This window comes from Rhynchophorus ferrugineus, unplaced genomic scaffold, assembly GCF_030347505.1.
Source record: "Rhynchophorus ferrugineus isolate W39M unplaced genomic scaffold, kcgeb_rfMv2 rfM17, whole genome shotgun sequence".
In the NCBI taxonomy this organism is placed as follows: Eukaryota; Metazoa; Arthropoda; class Insecta; order Coleoptera; family Curculionidae; genus Rhynchophorus; species Rhynchophorus ferrugineus.
This window is the reverse complement of record NW_027472596.1, coordinates 1832535-1852974: the sequence shown is the minus strand read 5'-3', so window position 1 is coordinate 1852974 and position 20440 is coordinate 1832535. Positions and strand designations below refer to the sequence as shown.

Here is a 20440-nt window from a genome sequence, read left to right as displayed (position 1 = left end):
TTTCTTAGTGGTGAAGATACTAAGCGCTTTAACTTTTCGTTCAATACTCTATATAGTGCGTGTTTTATTTGTTCGAGAGTATGGAAGAAATATTTAAAAATGAAGCCAAAAGAACTGTACACTAACTCTCCTAATATATATCATTCTCTAATTATATATCCATCTAAATACTTTATGAGGATACCACTAGCTGACTAGCATGTCGTTTCAATCCTTTTTAATCAATGTTATATTCACTGATGAGACTTCGAGCTTTTTTATTGCAGAGCTTTATAACTACAACTTATACACTACATGTTAATATAAATCTAAGCGGCATATATTTAAAAGCCTTGAAGCTAAAATACTTGAGGTCAGGAATACATATGAATTTGACACCCATGATAGAAATACAAGCCAATATCTTAAAAGATCATATTTAGGACTTATTCTATCAATATAATCTGAAGTAAAAAGCGCTTAAAATAAGCGACTTCGCTGTGCAATTTCTGTGTTTGTTCGGATTAAATATTGCAATAGTGATCCTATTTTACCCATGCACGAACGATGACGCAGATTGAGCATGTATGTTAAATAACCCTTCAGTGAGTAACACAAAAGTTATTCGTCAATACCATAGAGAATGGTTTAAAAAATAGTAGCTCAACAGTATATGAGGTGTGACGTCAGGAATGAAATACCAGACCTTAGGGTATGGCACCGTGTGGTAGGGGCATCGGTAACGTCGTAATCGTATTTTTAGCCTAGATACCTAGAACGAGCTTTGGATTCGTCACTGGGATTGACTTTGCCGTCATCAATGTCTTCGTTAAATCGACCAGGAATATGTTGTTGGGTCGTCATGAACAATCTGTGATATTTGTTTGGCGATTTTGCCAGACACATCTGGTTAGATTCTTCGCTTCCATGGCTTCTACATAACGACCCATCATGAGGATGGTTCCTTGAATTGTCTTCTCGCGTAAATCTTTTTTCTTGATGACACATAGTTAGGTCCCAGGAGAGGGGCCTTCATGCCGGTAGCTACTTTACCGGAAAAGACAGGAAAAAAAGCGTGGAAACGACCTTTATGGGAAGTGGGTACCATTATAGATCCATACATCGTCAGAGAACCGTTAGGATCATAGTTCTTGATACATTAAAACAAAAAAGCCAAGTATAGTAATTTGCATATACTAAAAAAATAATAAAAAATTGGTATTTGTTGTTCAGATTATACCAATCATTCACAGTGAATCAGCATAGAGTTGTAACCTACATATCGTCATGTACAAATAAATACTAAAATTTCACGCGTTTTAAAAATCCATACATGTGGACCTTCATACAACATATCCATCCTGTATTTTTGAGCAGTTACTGGGGATGGTAAGTGAACGGCAATTATCTGAAGCAAAGTCTCACCAACAGGTAACCATGTCTGTCTAAATTGTTTTCCATCCTTATCCTTGTCTTCATATTTCAAGTTAGTGTGCAGCGCTGAGAGAAGGGCTTCATATTCTTCTTTCCTAAAATAAATATTTTAGTTACACCCAAGAACTACAAATATATAATGCATTATCGATATAATAGCATGTCACAATAGGAGATAAAGATAGAGGTAACATGAAAGCGTTTAATACCTAGGCTTGTAATTTTCTTGCAACTCACTGCCAACAATATCTTTATTTCCTAATAACTTCATAAAAGTAATTTTGTAAACTATATAGTGGCCTAATTGTGCTGGAAGAATTAACATTTTTTTAAATAATATAACACAATGCTTACTTGTAATTCATAATCAAGTCAAACATTTTGTAGATTGGATTCAAGATGTACATGCAAAACGATCTTTTGTTATCATTATCCTGTTTTTTGGTTGAAATATTCCTAACCCCATAGATTGTTAAACGTCAGAAAATTTGGTAAAGTTATTCAGCATCCAACTGCAATTTCATATGGGTATGGTCCATCTTGTTCATGAACATGTTTGGCTTAATATGTTCGTCGATAGCCTGACGTAACATAGTTTCCGTTTGTACACACACACACCTGAAATAATTCATTATTACAAAATTATTTCTAACTTTATCTATAACTTATAGCGAATTAGCGGCATCAGTAGCACCAATCATTAACCAATCGTCCTGGGGCGGTTGTAGATGATGACATCACGATTAATTAACATATTGTAAAGACACTACAATGTTTCCTACTTTAATTCGGAAGTTCTTAATAAATTGTCTTTACTACAGAAAAATATTTATGCATTGCATTATGCATTTTTCTTTAATTTATTATATAAAGAATTAGTTAGGAATGTACTTACCCGAACCACAATCTACTACAACAAGAGCACCATCAGTTACACGAAAGGCAGCGGTTACTTCAGAACGGAAATTTATGTGCCCAGAGGAGCCAATCAAATTAATCAAGAAAACTTTCCATTCTTTTTCGCGTTAATCAAGATTTTTTATGAAAAAATCCCTATCTTCGAGCTCAAAATACATACATATGGCGCTAAAAATAGATTAGTTAGTAATTTTGTTAAAGCAAATACCCAGCTTTATTTTAAAGAGATAAAGCATCAGAATGACTAATCAAAATTATCAAATATGTTCAGTGGTTTGTAAATTTCATTGTTCATTATTTCAAAAGACTACATATTCTTAATATGCTTACGTTGATTGAATGTAAATCTGTCTTGTTATTTTTTTCTGATATCTGTAAAATGTATTTCTCTAACTTTGGCACCAGCAATAATACCAGTTTTTGATACTAAGTTGTCTGTTAAAGATGATTTTCCGTTATCTACGTGAGCTATGACGGATATACTACTGATGTTTCGTTTTTAGACTATTATGGCACAAATTTCATCTGCTGTAAAATTCACCTATATCAAAAATAAATGTTAAGAATTCGTAATGTTTCGAAACATAAAACATATTTCCTTAATAACAGAAGGAAGTTCATAATATTGTTTGTATATTAAAATAAAGTTCAACCATCTGGTGTATTTTATGCTATTGATTTAAGATGAACTTTTCTTGTAGTTATTAAACTAAGTGTCAATCACATGTATATTCTTACCATATTTGAAATAACTGGAGTAATAAAAATAATATAAATCGCAATTATATATTAGAAATCTATTCAAAATAGCTTATTGTTTCATACATATTCACTAATTCACAAATATGTAAACATTTTACACTACATAGTTATTATATATAGTTACTACATAATTACTGTATATATTATATATATAGTCTGCATTTCATACTGTTGTGTAATGTTGAAAATCGAAACAGTCCAACTAACAATCCATTTTAATCCAAATTAAAAGAAATCAAGACAACACCCGGTAGATCTTTTAATTCAAATTATTATCTTTCCTTCTTAATTTCTTAAATAGATCAGCAGTAAACTGAAAACAGTGCGGATCAAAAGTTCCAACTTTTTTTTTACTCTTTGTGATTTCACAATCTGCCATATAGGCAATAAGTATTTCTTATGTCTATATTATATTTACATGGCATGCAGAAAATCACTTCATTAAGCGATCTTCTGTATAAAATATTATCTTAATTAATTAGTCTTATTCTAAAGCTTATTCTAATGTTTATATATGTCCAGTAATCAGATCACGTGGTGTTAAATATTTTAGTCTACGCACTTCACTATCACGTCCCATATTTAACTGATTAGCGAGTACATGCAGGATGCACCGACACTCTTTTGAAGTACTTCATACAATTACGTTGAATTACACTCGTTTTAGGTTCTAGAGGAATATCGCGTTGTATCACTTTATTTGAAATATAGTACGGAGCATTAACAATGGCACGCAACACTTTATTTTGGAACCGTTGAATGATGGATATATTAGATTTGCTAGCGGTACCCCATAGTTGAATTCCATATGACCAAATAGGCTTGAGTGTAGACTCATACAGCAGAATCTTGTTATCTAATGATAACTTAGATTTGCGCCCGATGAGCCAATACATTTGATATAATTTTAGTCCCAGTTGTTTCCATTTAGAGAGTATGTGCTTCTTCCATATTAGGCGTCGATCTAAGTACAAACCAAGATATTTAACTTGCTCTTCTTGGGGGAGTTGACGATGATTGATATTCACTGGTGGAGATGGTCTTCTACGCAGGGTAGTAAACGTTGCATGGTTGGATTTTATTTCTGCCTTCTGATATTTTTTTATAATGCGCCATGTCTTCGACCATAATTGTATTTGATCCAGGTGGGTTTGTAGGTGTATTGATGCTGTGAGTGAATTCATGGGATGCCAATATTGCTGTGTCGTTTGCGTGTGTTGCCACAGTAGTTATTTTTGTGGTGGGAAGATCGGCCGTATACAGAAGATACAGTACTGGACCCAGTACAGTACCTTGCGGAACTCCTGAATATATGATATTTAATTCGGTATGTTCATCGCCTTGATTTACAATAAAATGTATATCAGTGAGATACGATTTTAGTAACTGATAGTCCGGATGAGGGAGAAGTTTCTTTAGTTTAACCTTCAAGCCCGTATGCCATACTTTATTAAAAGCATCAGAGATATCTCAGAGAAGTCTGTACACTTGTTCTATAGTCCCATGCTAATTGCGAAACCCAAACGGATGTTCTGGAATAATTTTTCTTTTTCTATTATATAGTTTAGCTTCTTGATGTACAGTTTCTCGAAATCTTTCGAGATTATTGGTAATAAACTTATAGGCCTGTAGGAGGCATCTTCTGGTATTTTTCCTGGTTTAAGAATCATTATTATTTTAGCTAATTTCCAGATGCTAGGGAAGTAATTAATTCGTAGCATAGTATTAAATATAAATGTTAGTAGTTTCATACTCTTTTCTGATAGCTCCTTTAAAATTTTACTAGTAATTAAGTTATAACCAGGAGCTTTTTAATATTAATTTGTCTCATTATTGTTTGTTTATCTTTTTTGACCGATAATTCCTCGTGCAGTAAGTCTATTTGAAATGGCGAATCTATAAAGCTAATAATTTTATTTCTCTCATCTTTATGTTACTGAGTCTGGAAAGGTTTAAAAACATTTTTTAAGTGTTTTGAGAAAATGTCGGCCTTCTCTTTATTGCTTCTAGCCCAATTATTTTCGCTTGTTTTAATAGGTGAGTTATGCTGCTGGGGTCTCTTAAGCTTTCTTGTTGCTTTCTACAACGAATAGTCTATAGCCTCAGTTGGTGTCAAATTCTCTAGGTATTCTTGAATGTCTTGGTTTTGTTAATTTTGAATTAGTTCTTTCAGCTCTTTTATTGCCCTATTAAATTTTCTCTTATTCTCTTCAGCCCTATGCTGTTGCCAATTCCGTCGTAACTTTCTTTTTTCTGCTACTTTTTTCTGTATTGTACATGATATATGTGTATTTTTTCTTAGAAATGTTTCATTGTTAGGAGTCGCGGAGTATGCTTCCTCCTGTAAATTTTTGGTAAGGTTTATTGCTGCTATTTCTATATCCATTTCAGGTTGTAACGGTAAGTTTAGAGAGATGTATCGGTCTAAATTTTTTCTAAATGAGGACCAGTTAATTCTATTATTGCACATAGAGGGGAGTTTATCTTTGATGGTAATTTTTGAAGAAAGTGCTACTATTACTGGTGAATGATCAGAGAACAGGTCAAAATATGATTCTACACTTTTTTGTATAAATATTAGACCATGTGCTTTATCATCAGGGTGATTTGTATGATAAAGCTTATATTTGGCAATTTTCAAATAATGTTTGTCCATAAAATGTGTTTCGGAAACCATCATAATATCAATATTTTGTTCAGTTACGAACATTTTTAGTTCCCTGGCCTGTTGTTGGAGCCCATTGGTGTCAGGCATTAGGCAAGTTTGCTGACGAAGTTGTGGGTAAACCAAGCATCGTACTCATTTGATCCATTAGTTTGGCCATCATATTTTCTAATCTAGAGATGTTGTTGCTAGTTTCCGTAGGTTGTGATGTGGTTTCTCGCTTTTGTTTTGAATCATTTTCAACCATTTGCGCATAAGTTATATTGGTTGACTTGGTCTTTGGGTAGACAGTTGATGCCTTTTTTCTCTTAAAGCTGGGTATAGTTCCTGCTGCAGTTGTTTGTGAACTGCGTAGCCCTTGTAGTTCGCTGGATGATTTCCGTTACAGTTAGCACATTTCACTTTTTAATCGCGAACTTTACAAGTGTGGTCTCCTGTTTGGTGTTCTGCATATTTTATGCATCTAAATGATTTGAGACAGTAAGTTTTTGTGTGCCCGTGTGCTTGACAACTCGTGCATTGTGATGTAATTCTTTTTGTGTGTGGTGGTTCGAATTTAATAATGTTGTTTTCTATTTTGGTGATTTCATACACCGCCTTATTATTTCCATTAGGTTTAATATCAATATAGAACATAGGCAGAGGTTTTTTTTGTTGTAAGGTTTCGTATATTGTGAACATTTACGACCTCGTGGGACCGTAAAGTAAGGGGAAATAATTTTAAAACACTAATAAAAATGAGATGCAGTCTTTTTGTCTGGTCACATAAACACGTATTCACTACACTTATAGGTCCGCTGAGAGACGGATAGCCGCATGTGTTATGCGATTTTAACACTCAATTAAATAACCGTAATAAAATACTGGGTTTTTTTTAAGAAAGATATCTTTCTAGAGCTCGGCGCGTATTGAAAATACGTCTTCACCCCACGAATGTTTGAACTGAACAATTTCCAAGTGATAATGTATTTTGTGGCATTCTGATAGCGATAATACGTAATTTCACATTTCATGTTCCAGGAAATTGCTAAAAGTTACAGATGTAAATTGTGCTGCTCTATTTGTTATATCTCATCGTGGTGCATTGTATTCCTTTTAGTATTTTATAGAAAACTGTCTATCTGTAGTCATGTCTATGTAGTAGTGCGTCTGTAGTTGTTTGTTTATTATGAGATAACCCCAAAAACATTTTTAAAATTGTATCCGTTATGATCAAAACTTGAGTATAACCCTTGTCTTTTGATCGAAGGACCCTCATAACCAATATCTCAAGCATATCAACATATTTTTCACTCTTCATGGAATTTTTCCAATACGCATCACATATACACCAGCTGCTGCGAATACATTTTAGGAAAACGAAATAAAGGAACATTTTGACGTTTTTAAAACATTTTTTGTATTTTTTCGTCATCATAGAACTAACCGTCTATATTAATATACTTCAGACCTATCACAGTTTTCGGAATATAAATACGTCATACCTTATTTCCAATCCATCGGTAGATTTATAAATTTTAAAATTGGTTTAACGATCACGTTCCAGTTTATGACGACATCTAATTCTTGGAGCCTTATCATGTACAACTAATATATAAAAATATTAATTGGGCCGCCTGTAAAATGGCTCTAAGTTCACAGGTGCCGACATTGAATACCCTCTTTGTTCCACGACTTGAAAAGATCTGCATCATGAGCCTTATGTCTGTCGATTCCTCACAAATTTGTTGTTTGTAGGATGTTTCTCTACCACAGTTGTAATTATAATGAAATGCTACATCTTGTTACCACACAGCAGAGTAGGAATAGGGAATTTACGGAGATTTCTTTTGTTCTATAATAGAAGAATTAGTATTATTAGGTTTAACATTTTTCAACCCGACAAATAATTTCGGCATGGCGCTTTTTCCAATGACTGAGTACAAACGGATAACTTTACAATGATGAGAGAACGGAGAGATGGCGGGACGGTAATTTAAACTTGCTTAAAATTCTTTTCTTTCATGATTTAAATTAACTTTTAGTATATTCCCAGAATTTTGTATTCCTATTGCCGCTTAAAAAATATTGCCGTTAAAAAGACATAGTCCGTATTCAATGATACTTAATATAGTGCGTCAAAGCAGGTCGTTGTGGTAAATGAATCAAGTAAATTTTTCATAATCACTAAGAGAGGGACTGTAAGAAAATATAGATCGACATAGTTGACCAATTACCTCGAAGGCACCTGATGACTCATTCGCTAATCGAAGCGGACGTGGTATCGGGACCGTGCGATGGGAATGCTGAGATGTATACTTTTTGGATACAAAGGCCGACGCTTTGACCGGGAATCATATAGTTTATTAGTCTCTCGAAGAGTATCTTGTTGACGTAGTTGATATACGATTGTTATTGTAATCACCGTTGCTTAGTACGGTATTAACAATAAGTATATTATCAAGATAGTGACCATTATAATGTTTGTTGAATATTTGTATTTTATTTACCAAGAAATAAAAGTATTTCTTACAGGACATTGACGCCATTTCAGAGAGTTGTTGCATTAAAGGCAAATTAACTAGGAAATTATGTATTAGCAAACCCAAGAATAAGGTCTATTACATTCTCTTCCTGTACTATTATATATAGCTTGACATTCAAATAGTAACAATGTACCGGAATTTGATAGATTGACTCGCCTTAATAATTATAATGTTATCACTTACCCCTAATTTGTAGTTTAGATTAATTAATAAACCCTTCAACATAAAATAATTGCAATTATAGGGATCAAATTTTGACATCATGATTGACGTCACAGCTTGTATACTAGAAGCATCAGATGAGGAAGTTTCAGCTAATTCAGTTATTTCTAGCTTCTGTTCTGAAAAGACGACAAGCGAATTTTCTACACAGTTTGATTTTACCATTTTTGAAGGGGATGGTCCATCAGCTATTTTATCACTGTCACCGCTTATTTTATTAGAGTAATTTTTATTTAACTCACTATTACAACCTCATCACAAATGTTGTAACCTTTCAAATGTTCATTATATTCTAACCACACACACTTTACTGGATGAGAATCCCACTTCGGAAGTTTGTATTCATTCAGCCAGTATCCCCTTTTCTGCTCATTCCTACTGTTAATTACTTGACTATACATTCAGTCCAGATGTTCTTATAAGAGCAAATAAAGTTTTACGTTGTACCGTAGTGTACATCTCAGGTTATTTAGTAAACCTTTTTAAAAAAAGAAATGAAGTGTGATTTTGTTCACACATCATTTGCTGCTCCAATTTTGTTACATCCAATTATGAATAAATCGGTAGACCCACAAATTGAGACTGATTTTTATAGAGGCAAGACAATATCTCTTGCCCCAGACTCTAACAAAATTGTTTCAATATACTGTCAGTTGGTCTTTGAGCTATATTTTAATTTATTCAGCGATTTTGACGTTGAGTTTGAGTTTATCAACATAAAATAACAAAATTTTTGTCAAATATTAAAAAAAAAGTAAATTAAAAACCCTTCAATTGCACATTCCATAATGATCTTTTGGATAAAATATTAAAAGTACTGACGGAGAGATGGAAGATATAATTTTAATTTGCAATGCACCAAAGTTTTTTGCTTAAGGTAAAAAAAATTATATATATTTTTGTATAGATATATATATATAATATAGATATATATAATATAGATATATATAATATAGATATATATAATATAGATATATATAATATAGATATATATATAATATATATATATATATATATATATATATATATATATATATATATATATATATATATATTTGTATTGTATTTATATTTTGTAGATAAATTTACATTATAAATTTATATTTATTTTTATAGATTATATTTATATGTACACTTAATTGAATTTAATTTAATAAATTTATTTCAGAAAAAAATTGTTTTTTATTTAAATTTCAGGTCAAGGCCGTTACGTGCATTTCGCTTTGTGTTCTTAGTGGGGGTGCGCTTCTTCGAGTGCAAACGCAAAATTTTGATAATCAATTTATTACTTAATTAGTCTTTTTTTTATAACCATAGATAGCTTAATTTACAATTGTATTGAAATATAGTTTATTATAATTTCTTGATTGAAATATTTAGTTTATATTATTGTATACACTAATTTTTTACTATATATATATTGCTTTGTTTTATATCATCATAGTAGAATTAAGTAATTATATAGGCAAATCAAATTGCAATGGAAGGACAAAATATGGGACAAAAGAAGCTTTTCTATTTTGAAAACTGTACGAAGTTATATACCTGCTCTAATTTTAATGTCCATATCAAGAGATTTCATACAGGTATTTTTTTGCAAAAATTTTTAATTATTGACTTTCCTGCTGAATCTTATAATAATTTTATGTTTTAGAAAAAATATCAAAAAAAATGTTTAGTGTGTCTAAGTGTATCAGTATATAGGTGTTATATTACCCATAATTCATAATTTATGGTAAGTCAATAATAATAATTGTATGGTTGCTTCTGTTAATATATATTATAAGCAAAATAAATATAACAATATATTACAAACTAATCAATATTGTATGCCACCCGAACGTATTCTTTCGGTGGCGGCGATGATCAAAGCATCAAAAGAAGATTATAAATTAAACTTATATCTAGGTGCTGACGGTATTAACTTCCCTTAAACTGGTCCACAAAATAGGAACCATTCAGAGTGTATTCTTGAAACGTAGATACGGCTCCGTCAGACAGTTGGATCTGGTGTCGTTCCTTACATATATAGGAAAAATTACAAATATTCCACAATAACGACAACTTGGCGGCAAGCCTTTTGTCAGATCTGATATATTGATTGTTTTGACTAAATCGTTATTCTGACGAAGAAACGTCTGCAAGTTTTGGACAATAGGTGAATTGTAAGTTTTATCAAATTCTATTATTAAATAAAAATAATAATACATCGAGTTAGTAAAATAATATGAAATATTATTTAATGAATACAACTCAAACTGGCCATACTTTATATTTTGATAATGCTGTTAGTGTAATTAACATGTTTGTCGCTTGAAACTTAAATATTCTAAATGCAGAACCTACATACAATACAATTAGACATAATTCCGAAATTCGTTATTAAACTTTTAAAATTAAAATTTGTCCCAACGCTTCTTTTAATGAAGAACATATTTATAAAAACGACGAAATTGCAATAGAGCTGGATTAAATTTTTCCCCCAAGGCTTTATGGTAAACGATAAATAATAAATCGCTTTTAAAATAACTTGTGTATTCGGGAGCTTCTTTATTTTGAATTATTCTTTTTTTATCGTAAAAATGAAATAGAAAATTTAAATATATTTGGACTAAATGCAACATCTATTACACCCTCTCACAACATACACTCTCAATATATTTTCAAAAATCTCCATTCAATGTTATTCTGGATTTAGATTTTCTTAGAGTAATGAATGTTTTTCAGATTTTGAATTCTAATTCTCATTCTCTCAACTATTTTCAATCAAAGACAATCCCCATCCAAATGTTCATACAATTCGCGAAAGAAAAATTTTTTTAAGAAAATATGTACATTTTTATTTACAAAATAAAAGTAAATATATAAGTATATATGTTTAGACATTGTTTTGGATAAGAATGAACCTTTGACTTTCAGTTGTAAAATAAAATATCACATAAAAACAAATTCAGAAAATCCCATAATTACTAAATCTATGGGTACCGTAATACCCAAAAACAACAAATTAAAAATCAAATTCAAATGCCATTTGATTAGGGAATATTAGAATATTGCCATGGAATTCCCCAATTTGGATAGTGCCGAAAATACTTGACCAACTAACAAAATGAAATCCATGGTAGATTTCTTATATCAAGAAATGAAAATGAATTAAAATAAAATCTATAGGTCTTTTTGAATATTATACATTTGTTTAAAATATCGATGAAATTGTGAAACCTCTTAATTCTATATTAAAAAAACAAGAACATATTTTAAAAAATGTAAAAAAATTATAAGTTCTGATAAATGTATTCTAACTTTGGTAAATAATTCATATTAACAACAGATGCTTAAAATTTTGTAACTTGTTTAGTTCTTTCCGACTTTACGGATAATGTTAAAACGGAACGACCGGGTAGCTTCTCGAATTTTAACAAACAATGATATAATATACTCAACAATTGAAATAGGATCATGGTCAATTTTTTGGAACACTAATCCTATTAGACCTTATATTTTTGAAGTAATATTTCAATTAGCCTCCGATCACAGATTAGGAACAATCAAAATATCGAAATACAAAGAAACATATTAATAAACTATTTTTAATATTATTTTAGTTATAATCACGCAGTAGTCATTATATTGTAGGCAAATTTAGATTATTTGCCTTGATACATTTTCGTTCATTTTGTTCATTTATGTTTTTTTTTGCTGCTGGATGCACAAAACCTATTTTTGTATTGCGAAATATGATAAATAATCCAAATGAAATCGACGCGCCCTAAAAGTTTAAATGATAGAAAGCGGAAAAATGAAGAAAACGAGACTCAAACATTTTATACAAATCCTACTACTATGTAAAACCTTATTTATATTTCGTAAAACTATATTACATTGCGATTTTTTAGTATTTGCAAAATCTAATTAACAGAAAAATATATGTAGTATGTTTGTGAATTATGTTAATAGATTGCAGACTTCAGATAAACGGCAAAATGTCTAGCCGCAAATGTGTAAATCCCCCTCTATACTATTTTCCCTATATGTAAATAATAATTTAACATATCGACAAAGTAGCAGTCGATTTGACGTCATTTTACCCTCAAATGATAGATTTTAAGTGGTGTTTCTATCCGCTAGTGGTTGTTTCTACACCGCAGTCATCATTATAATGAAATGCTATGTCTTGTTATCACACAACAATGTAGGAATAGGGATTTTATGGAGATTTCTTTTGTTGTATAGAAGAAAAATTAGTATTATTTGGTTTAAAAATTTTTAACCGACAACTAATTTGAGCATGGGACTTTTTGCAATGATTAAGTACAACGGATAACTTTACAATGATGACAGAGCGGGAAGAAGGCAGGACGGTGCTTCGAACATGCTTAGAATTCTATTCTTTCTTGATTTAAATTAACTTTTCGTACATTCCCAGAATTTTTTATTTCTATTGCAGCTTCATATTAACAAGGCATAGTCCGTATTCAATGACATTTAATGCAGTGCATGAAAATAGGTCGCTGTGGTAAATGAATCAAGTGAAATTTTTCATAATCACCAAGAGATGGACTGTAAGAAAATATAGATCGGCATTGTTGACCAATTAGAGGGCACCTAATGACTCATTCGCTAATCGAGGCGGACGTGGTAACGGATCCGAGCGATGGGAATAATGCTGAGATGTACACTTTTTGGATACAAAGGACGACGCCTTGACTGGAAATCATATAGTTTCCTAGAATCACTCGAAGAGTATGTTGCTGACATAATTGATATACGATTGTTATTGTAATCACCATTGCAACACCTAGTATATTATCAATATAGTGACCATTATAATGTTTGTTGAATATCTTACTAACATATTTTATTTGCCAAGAAATAAAAATATTTCTTACAGGATATTAACGCCATTTCAGAGAGTGGTTGCATTATAGGCAAGTTAACTCGGAGTATATTTGTTAGCTAACCCAAGAATAAGGCCTATTACATTCTTTCCCTGAACTATTATATATAGCTTGACATTCAAATAGTAACAATCTACCGGACTTTCATAGATTGACTTGCCTTACTTGCCTTAACAATTATAATGCTATTACTTACCCCTAATTTGTAATTTAGATTAATTGCATATCCAAACCATTCCCAATATAATAGCTACTATTTAATCAAATCAAATCAAATTTTTACAGTACGATTGAGAGCTCAGCTTATGCACTAGAAGCATAAGATGAGGAGGTTACCACGCCATAGAGCATTTTTACGTTAATTTAGTTATTTCTAGCTTCTATTCTGATAAGACGACAAGCCAAGTTTCTACACGGTCTGATTTTACCATTTTTGAAAGGAATGGCCCATCGGCTATTTTATCACTGTCACCACTTATTTTAATAGAGTAATTCTTATTTAAATCACTATAACGACCTCAGCACAGATGTTGTAGTCTTTTAAATGTTCATTATGTTCTAACCCCACACAATATACTGGATAAGAATCCCACAATCTTTTATATATATATATATATATATATATATATATATAAATATATAATAATAATATATATATATATATATATATATATATATATAAATATATAATAATAATAATAATATATATATATATATATATAAATATATAATAATAATAATAATATATATATATATATATATATATATATATATATATATATATATATATATATATATATATATAATATATAATAATCAAAACTATCCATCAGTAACTTAATCGTAAACACCGCTATTCTAATCAGGTGGAGTTCTGTCAAATATTCGCGTTCTGACGAAATTAATGTCGACTTTTAATATCGTCTGGTTGTGCGGCATGGGAACATATCGACAACGTGCAGTCGGCCTAATATTATTTTGATCTCGAATGGAAGAAGTCGAATGGAATTTCCAACTTCTAGTGCGATCTACCAACTAGCGGATGGAAACACCATTGAACATCTGTCATTCGAGAGCAAAGTGGCGTCAGACGAACTCAACGTTGCCGATATGTTAAATTAGTATTTACATATAGGGAAATTATATATAAGCGTTGGTATAGTGAGGGATTTATACATTTGCCGCCAGCTGCATATTGAGATTTTGCCGTTCATCTGAAGTTTGCAATCCGTTAACCTAATTCATAATCATATAAAATATTTTGTTTGTTAATTAGATTTCGCAAATACTAAAGTATGCCAATATTAAATTAAATATAATTTTGCATAGTAGTAAGATTTGTATGAAATGTTTGAGGCCCTTTTTCTCCATTTTTCCGTATTCCAACATTTAAAATTTTAGGGCGCTTCGGTTTTATTTGGATTATTTATTATAGTTGACAGTAAAAAAAAACGGTTTTGTGCAACCAGCCACAAAAAAGAACATAAATGAATAAATTGAACTAAAAAGAATCAAGGCAAATAATTTAAATTTGTCTACAATAGATTTACCGATAACGACTATTGTGTCATATATTGTGAGCTAAAACAATAATTTTAAGAATAGCTTATTAATATGTCTTTGTATTTCAAAATTTTGATTATTTGTGGTCTATGATGGGTGGCTAATTAAATTTTTACTCCAGTAAGATAAGGTCTAAAATGATTTAGTGTTCCAAATAATTGATAATGATTCTATTTCGGTTATTGAGTATTTTATTTCCGTGTCTGTTAATATTCGAGAAGCTTTCGGTCATTCCATTTTATCACTATCCCTCAAGTCGGAAAGAACTACACAAGTTACAAAATTTGATCTGTTGTTAATAAAAATTATTTATCAAAGTTAGAATACAATGTTAGTATTTTACTATAAGAGGTTTCCACAATTTTTAATAAAATCTATAATATTCAAAAAGACCTATAAATAATTTTATTTTAATTCATTTTCATTTCTTGGCATACGAAATCTACATTTTCATTTTGTTAGTTGGTCAAGCATTTTCGGCACTACCCAAATTGGATAATTCCATGATGATATTCTATGATTATCTAATCAAATATCATTTGAAATTAATTTTTATCTTCTTGTTTTTGTTTATAATAGTACCCACAGTTTTTTTTAATTATGGGATTTTCTGAATTTGTGATATTTTACTTTACAACCGAAAGTTAAAGTTTCATCTTTATCTAAAACAATGCCAAAACATTTGTGAAATTTTACTTTACAACTGAAAGTTAAAGGTTCATATTTATCTAAAACAATGCCAAAACATTCTATACGTACATTTTTAATTTTATTTTGTAAATCAAAATTTACATATTTTGTTAAAAATTTGTTTCAGATAATTTGTTTCTTTGCGTTTTTAATAATGAATGGATGAATATTTGGATAAGGATTGTCTTTGATTGAAAATAGTTGATAGCTTTCTCCGTTTATAAGCGATGAGAATTCGGAATCTAAAATACATTCATTACTCTAAGAAAATCTGAACCCACAATACCATCAAAAGAGGATTTGTGAAAACATATTAAGATGTATGCTATGAGAGAGTGTAATATAGGTTGCGTTTATTCCAAATATTTTCCTTAGTTAGTTTGCAATAACAAAAAGAAAAAATCAAAATATAGAAGATTGTAATGCCGTCAGGGAATATTCATTTACCATAAAGTTTTGGGGGTAAACATTTGATCTAGCTCTCTTGCAATTTGCTCGATTTTATTTCCTCATTTTGTTCATTTAAAGAATCGTTGAGACCATCTTGAAATTTAAATGTTTAATAACAATTTTCGGATTTAGGTCTAATTGTTTTATAAGATGTTAAATACACTAACTGATTTATAAAAATATAAAGTATGGCCAGTTTGTATTGATTTAATTAAATAATATTTCATATTATTTTACTAATTTAATTTATTATTCACTGTCATTTAATAACAAAATTTAATTAATGCCAAGAACAAAAGTTGAGTTTCATATGGAATTTAACTCACCAAAAAAATGTGTGGGGATTGATCACAGCTTCATTTGTCAGTCCGACTCTACTATATGTAGAGCTTTTGAACTGCTATGCATTTGCCCAAATTCCACTGTTATTTAATCTAGAGATGTTTTCCAGAGTTTCGCTGGTTTCAAATTTCGTATATCTGTAGGCTAAGGTTGATTTCAGCAACTTCGGGTAATAATAGTTTCTTCCAAATTATATTAGTTCTATTCAAATATTAACAGATTATGAACGGGTAATTGTCGTAACATATTTTAAAAATTTTATTTATGAGTAAGTTAGCGGCACTTTAAGCAATTTCAGAAGAGCTGACAAACCAATTTTGATCCATCATGTTCCCAATAATTTTCTGGTTCTGGTAAATTAACTAAATTCAAAGGAAAATAGCCTCGTGATATCTTCGGAATTCTACCGATTTCAACGGTTTTGACTAGGATTGACAGTGGTGTGAACGATACTACCTTTTTCGTCACAATTCTATTAGAATAAAACCTTACTGTTCTATTATAAATGTCTTATTTTATATATTTTTAAAATATGATGTAAGTATGTGTTAACGATAATATCGAATCGTATTCTAATTAAGATCGAGTAAGATTTACCAAGAATAAACATTAAATATGTTGTGACTTTTTTTTTATAATACACCCTTTTTAAACTTAAATTTCACATTTGTTACTATTTAGCCACAAATTTAGGGTACAAGAGCTTTCTTGACTTTTGTTTTTAGTTATTGTAAAGAAGAGACGACCTGATTGTTTTCACCATCAAACATTTCAAAACGTTTCAAAGTCTATTACTCTTATTACTCTATGGGGTCCGAAATAACACAACCATTTCTTGGCTAATACTGAAAATCATAATAGTTGTTTAGAAATAACGTTGCTTGGTGTACTCATATTGTGCAGAGAAATTTCGTAGCCAATTTTAAGGTTCCATACAAAAAAAGTGTCTTGTTAACTTAAAATTAAATTCATAGTAGGGATATGTCGCGTTTCCTGCGGCGGGCAGTTATATTTCATCCTATATGTGAGATCTCTTTTTATTAGCCAATTGTGAATATTTTTCAAGAGGCTCTGGTACGGGTCAGGATGCTAGGCCGCGTAAATTTTAGTTAGTTGTATCGACAGTTTGACGGATAGTTCTTCGGTATGACGACAGTTTGTTAGATAGTTGCCTAATTTTACTTAAATATTTTTATTTTAATAGTTTATTTAAATACACATTTGTTTTCAACTCACAATCCACATTTTGCCCAAGACCTGCAGACGTTTCTTCGTCAGAACAACGATTTAGTCAAAACAATCAATATATCACATCCGACAGAAGGTCTGCCGGTGATATATGTAGGTAATTATTCCTATATATGTAGGGAACGACACCTGATCCGTCTGTCTGACGGAGCCGCATGTCCCTTTCAAGATTACGCTCTGAATAGTTCCTTGTTTGTAGACCAGTTTAAGGGAAGTCTGCACCGTTAGCACCTATATATACGTTTAACTTATAACCTTCCTTTGATGCTTTGATCTTTACCGCCACGGAAATACTTTCGGGTGGCATACAATCAGTAATGCTGATTTTATAAAATGATCTTTACCTCTTAGTTCAAACTGTCTATCAATTTCAAAAGTATAAGAAATAATTAATATCTGCATAACTATATCTTCAAAACTCTTGATTTATTTGTAATATAAATATTGTAAGGTCAATTTCGCATTAAATTGATACTGATAAAATAAATTGAATATGGCCAAAAGCGTATCCCTAGTACAATTTCAACAACCACCTTAAAATACATTTGGGATTTTTATTAATTGGATTTCATAAATGAAATTAACATTTCTGTGATGACCAAATATTATGATGAATGTTTCAAAAATTCTACTTTTCGCTTATGAAATTAGGGAAAATACAAAACAACAATATTAGAATAAACATAATTTATTTCAACATAAAGGACAATAGTAGAATGTTATGTTATTATGAATGTATAATTCGTAGTAAATTATAATATCTAAATCTCTCTTCCACACCACCTATGAAGTAGAGTTCTAGGCGCATTTTTTTAACGTGCTATCCCCTTTGTAGGTCTAATCCATCAGTATGGGTATTTACTTGGGTAACAACGGTCAATAACTGCAAATGAATCAGATAACCACACATTGTTAGTTTCATTGACATGATTATATTCAGTTTTTCTACTTACTCTGTTTTATGGTTACATCCTGTTTATCCATTTTCTCTAGGCTATTCATTAAGGGTCTAAGTTATATGGACATCATTAAGATTGTGGTAACATTGGTCAATAACTGTAAATGTACCATCTTATTTAAATTGGGGAGATGTTCAAATTTTCATCTCGTGGCATATAATAGTACACATCCCGTATCTTTTACGTCATTTACCCATTCTTCAATACCTATGGCACCATTTTCATATCTAATAGCGGTGGATTTAAGATTATAAACTGCTTGTATGTTTTTTATTACGGTATTATTTTTTAGGCCACCTTTTTATTTTAATTTAATAGTAGCTAGGCAATTTGTATATATCTTGTTACTTTCTTGAATCTTCATATACCTGTTGATTTACAGACAAAAACCAGATCGATTATACTGAAATATTGTCGCACAATTTGAGGAAATATAGCATCTCTTGACAAATGAATTTGTTGTGGCTTGCTCCACATCATTTTTCCAAATTACATTATTTAAAATTCTTTAAAGACGTTATATTTCAATAACTCCTTCCCAACATTTAAGTTATGAGATAACTGTATATGATTCATCAGATTTGCTTTCGTTGTAATATATTGGCATAACTCACATGTGTACAGTGTTTTCTTACATCGGTATCTTCACTAATAGCAGGATGATCTGTTTTGGATCCATGCTGCTTCAGTATTTCTTTGCTGCTATATTCCTTTTCACAAGCAACACTTTTAAAAACAAATGCACCCTTCAGATTTATTGCAGATATTTTTTCTAAAACATAAAATTATCGTAAGATCCAGCAGGAAAGTCAAAAATTAAAATTTTTGCAAACATTTACCTGGGTGAATTCTCTTCATATAAACATTCAAACTAGAGTGGGTTGTATATGACTTTGAACAGTTTTCACAATAGGAAAACTTCTTCTGTTCCATGTTTTGTCCTTCCATAGCAATTTGATTTACCTATTTAATTTCTCAATTCTATTAATATTGTAATATAATACCAAGCTACATAGAAAAAAATTAGTGTATATAATGAAAATAAACTAAATATTTATATCAAAAACTAATTAAACAATATTTTATACAATTGTAAATTAAACTATCTAAAATTATATAAAAGAGAATGACTAATTAAGTAATAATTTCATTACCAAAATTTAGCGTTTGCACTCGAATTATTATAAGCACAACTGATCCCATTAAGAAAAAAAAAAAAGCGAAATGCACAGCATATTCCCAAATGTTACCAAAATTAAACTAACCTAAAAATCTTCCTACCCTACTCGTATTTGATATAATAGTTTGGAGAGCATTATTGGTAACGCCTCTCCGACCGCAGTAAATTGGTAATAGTAGCTACTTCTCCAGTTAATTTGGTTAATTTTAAGTATTCCTTTTCACTTTAAAGGTCAACTTTTGAAAAACGTATATGGATATAAGGGATGAATAAAATATTGATATTTTTTAACATTTAACATTTAAAAGACTTTGATATTTCGACACAAGAAATATGTAGATATTTTTAAGAAAAAAATGCTCTGTAAATACTGTAAAAAATATATTAAAATATGGAAATTTTTATAAACCTTTAAAATTAAGTAGCGAAGTGCATCTAATTTTTAAAACTAAATATTCGATTTCAAAGTATATTAAAAATAACTTAAAGGGTTTTATTATGTTTCTAGAATGAGTATCTTTAAATATTATATATTATATTATAGTTTACTCTGTGATCTACCACATCTATCACAAATTGCCAAAAAATCTGAAAAAAAAATTTGT

The 20440-nt window shown here is 30.4% G+C and overlaps 2 pseudogenes; both read right to left on the bottom strand.

Annotated features, from left to right (window-relative positions):
• LOC143205848 (translation elongation factor 2-like) overlaps positions 1-20440 on the bottom strand; it is a 79202-nt pseudogene that overhangs the window by 40530 nt on the left and 18232 nt on the right.
• On the bottom strand, positions 840-19588 carry LOC143205835 (eukaryotic translation elongation factor 2-like; annotated as a pseudogene).